We start from the raw sequence: 4,356 nt of genomic DNA on the forward strand, positions 1-4,356 counted from the left end.
ATTTTCAAGGAATTATTTTTTAAAAGTCGTGGGTTGTTTTTGTTTTTTTTTTTTCTGGAGTGAACACTGGAATCAACATTGGAGTCAGTAATAAGGCTTATACTATTAAGAACACTTATATCAACATTGGCATGAATTATATTTATATTTTTATAAAATAGAATATGAACTAGAACATGATTATTTTGAACATGAAAAGGTAGAGATTGATATAGGTGTTACTAGTTTTAAAGTAATTAATAATAGTTTCTTATAAGAAACTATAATTTTTATATTATTTTATATAATATATTTAAATTATATTTTTATTTAATTATATATTATATATAAATTCATAGTTATATATAAAGTAAAAAAGTATATAAGTATATAAAAGTAAATAAAGTATATATAAAGTTTTACGATGATAAATGAAAATCATTAAAATTCTCTAATTGAACAAGGTATGCAAGGATTTGGTATTTTTGGGTTCTTTTGTTAAAACAATGAGAGCAAAATAACTTAGAGCTGGATGAGCATGCCACTAATGGAGAAGGGGATATTTTTACAGACCCAGTATTTTCCCTCAGACCATCTCCATCTGATGTCAACCAAAACAGAACATTGACCATTCCGTTTAAAAAATGAAAAGAAAAAAAAGAGCAATATGTTTGTGCACATACACCAGTTATTTTATGTACAATAAAGAAATGGGAACAGGGAAATGAAAGACAAGAGAAAACTATACTGTGGTAGTCAGGATGTGGAGGGACCAAATTGCAGCTTTCTAATTGAGAATGTATTCTTGGTCTATAACAAAATTCTGAAGTAGCAGGATCCCTTTTTAGTAGACACCTCCAGTCTGCTGCTGGAACACATCAATCATATCTTCATCCTCTATTTCCCACTGGCCAAGTGAGTCTGTTTCATTGATAGGTTGCCCATCAAACCAGAATCTGATCTGCCTCTTTGACAAACCCTGCCATTCACAATAGGCTTTCATTAGTTTACTGAGTGATGTACGTCTCTTAATCTTACACTGCACCACAAAACCATCCTGTCCTGCTACCTTCAAGTTAATATGATCGTTGTTCTCAGTCTTGACGCCATCCTTGGGTTTCTCATCAGCAATGGTGAGCGCCGGCATCTTCTCAGCTGCCGCTTCACAAAAGAGGCACCAGGTCCTCACTGAAGGAGCACACAAGCAGCATCAGGAGCGGCAGAAGAAGGAGGTGGCAGAGTTGGACCATAATAGTTTCTTATAATGAAACTATTGTTTCATTTTATTCTATTAAAGAACCTTAACCTTCATCTGATTGCTTTTCTTCTCAATCTTTTACAAGATGACTCTTTATAAACCAGAAAAATTTAAAGAAAATGTAATCATGTCTTACCATGTAATCAGATCTTTGCCATATCCTTAGAATGCTATGGGTTTGGGCATTCCAGGCCAGCCTGATGGTCAGCCATCATTACCAGTCCAGACATGTCAGTTGAGATGCTGAAGAAGTTTGGAGGGTAACCAGCCATTGACTCAAATTCCCTAAGAGTCATCTTCAACACCACATCCCTGTGACCCAGGAAGAAACAGAAAAAAACACGGGGGTGGGGGTGGGGTCAAGGCTGAGTGAGTTCTATAGTTAAAGATGTCTGATTACTTGATGACCTTAAATTTCTGTTTTGTAAATATTTTCAATCTTGCCCTTGCCATAAAATTCTGATCTCCACTGGTGCATTTCATAAGAAAGCATTCTCTTAAGTCACACACATCTTGAGCCTGCTGGTAACCTGGAAAGCAATGCCTTGTCAGGAGAGAGGGGAGCTTGCTGCAAACCAGAGGACTACAAGGTAGAGTCTCAATTAGGTCTGACTCAAGCGAGTCTGGAGAAGAGACTAGAAACTGTCTCTCTATTCTTTTTTTTTTTTCCTGTGATATCCCGGTACACAACTAGAGTTTCTACATCCCAAAATAAGATACCAAAGTAGAGCACAGAAGTGTAGCAACTTTACAACTTAAAGATGGAAACATGTAAGAAACACAAAGGGAATGGATTGATCCAGGAGTCAAAGGGACAAATCTCAGGAAGATCTCAGGGAAATATTTTTAATACAATATTTTTAATCATGCCTTGAGAATATACACATGAATAAAATATATTGTGATCCTTTTTATCTCCCATTCCATCCATAACTGCTCCAGATACACCTCCATCATCCTAATCTCGTGGCCCCTTTTCTTTAAACTACCAAGTTCATTTGTACTTCCCATATACGCATGGGTGTGAGGCTCTGTCCACTGGAACAGGGTTGATCTACTAGGAGTCATACACTTCAAGAAATCTGACTCTCCCTCAACCACCACAGCTCCTCATCTAGGAGTGAGGGCTTCATGAGCCCCTCCCTACTCCATGCTGGAATGTTGTTGATTGGCATGATATTGTATGGGTCTTGTGCAAGCATCCTCAGCAGTCTTTTCCTGCCTCACATGAGGTACAAAATCATGTCTCCAACCTTTCTCCTGCAAGGAGTGGACCTACCAGTTAAATTCCTCAATATTTATAGCTCTCACAGAGAGGCCAGCTCCTAAGTCAGCTAACCCTGGTAAGGGCTGGGTTGGTATTTAATCAGTCTTCAGGACAACGAGATGGCTTTACACATGCAGGTAAGTGCTTGCAGCTGCAATCCATGGACACCCCACCCTCACCTCAGCTTCCCCATTCAGAGGTTGACTGTATTCTCTCAGAGCTGATGCCCCAGAGTCAAGCCTTTAACTAGCTTCCATGTGGGAACCAGAAGGACATGTAATTAGTAGGACTTATGGGCCTGCTCCCTACCCCCACGAAACCAAATCTACAGCCTCTCCCTGAAAGGAGTTTGACCACACATGAAGCACTCCAAGTTTAATAGTCCCCATCAAAGGGAATGGCTCCTAAACACAAGAGTCCTAGGGACTATAGGGATCAAAGAGGCGATTTCAAGGAGGTTTAGGAGCAGTGTTTATTTCTCTAGCTCAGTGCACACCTAGCAGACAAAACTGCCAAGCTCCCATTGCTTTCTGGAATGGTCTTAGCTTCATATTAGGTCTGAAGTCCCAAATTCCCCAACTGTCCTCCATATGTCAGGATTTTAATTAGCCTTTTAGCCTTGGGAATGATGGAGCTGATAATTACCACTACTTTGAGAGCCTATGCAGTAAGTGAATAGACATTTCCCACAAGCCCTGGCCCAGGCTTCCCCCAACAATAAATACCTCCCCCACACCCCTCCCGCTAATCTGTCTGTGTCTGACTGCTGATGGGAGGGTATTCAGTAGTTGTGTAAAAGACTAACAATCCTTTCATAAGAGTCAAGACTGAAAGAAAGTGGAGGTGCTGTAGATGCTATACCTAGCTTTGGGCTGAGTAAGTTCAGGATTAAAAGCCAGCTCCCAGCTTGTCTTTGAGGATCAGGGAAGTACACCATACAGGAAGCAAGCCAACTCTCCAGATTCTTGATTAACAAGGCTTTGCTCCACATCTTGGAACACTAATGTACTTGTCACACTTGAATTTCCCAGGGAACTACTAAGAATGAGACAGATTTTTAACAAGAGCAAAAGTTGATAGGCATTCTATGTCTCTGTCTGCCCCAAGGCAGCCAGTCTGGGAAAATTGAGTCATGGGTAGCAGGTGGAGGCTCTTTACCTCATATGCAGAAACCAACAGGAAGAGTTGATTGAAATGCAAAAGAGAAGAACTATGTTCTGAACAAAACAGCAAGATAAATATGCAGCCAATTATGAAAGTTGCAAGAGTAAGTGTTTTATTAACTGGCATATGAAAGGTGTCATGGTTGGTTTGGGGGTTGTTTGTTTTTGACAACTTGATACAACTGATTTATTTGGGAAGAGAAACCTCAATGGAAAACATGCTTTTGTCAGATCACCAAATCTATGGAGACTTTCTTGATTGATGGTTGATGTAGGGTGACAGGCTGACTGTGGGTAGTGTCAACCATGGGCAGGTGGTTCTGAGTGGTGTCAGAAAGCAGGCTGAGCAAGCCATTGGGAACAAGAGCAAGCCAGTAGCACTCTTCCATGGACTCTGCATAAGCTCTTGTCTCCAGGTTCCTGCCCTGACTTCCCTCATTGATGGACTACAAGCAATAAAATGAAATAAACCATTATCCACAGGTTGCATTTTGTCATGGTGTTTTATTATAGGGATAGAAAGAAATCTAGGACAAAAGGCATTAATGTAGGAGAAAGAGCTGGAAGCAGAGGGCTCACCTCCACAAAGAAAATCGTTATCAGTCTAGATACACTGTTATAACTCTGAGATAGTTATAATACCACAGCAACTACCTATAAAGATTACACCATAGAAATAGAGATGAATG

The 4,356-nt window shown here is 39.9% G+C and overlaps 1 pseudogene; it reads right to left on the reverse strand.

Annotated features, from left to right (window-relative positions):
- Gm11556 (predicted gene 11556) lies at window positions 396-1,226 on the reverse strand (annotated as a pseudogene).

This window comes from Mus musculus, chromosome 11 (assembly GCF_000001635.26).
Source record: "Mus musculus strain C57BL/6J chromosome 11, GRCm38.p6 C57BL/6J".
NCBI lineage: Eukaryota > Metazoa > Chordata > Mammalia > Rodentia > Muridae > Mus > Mus musculus.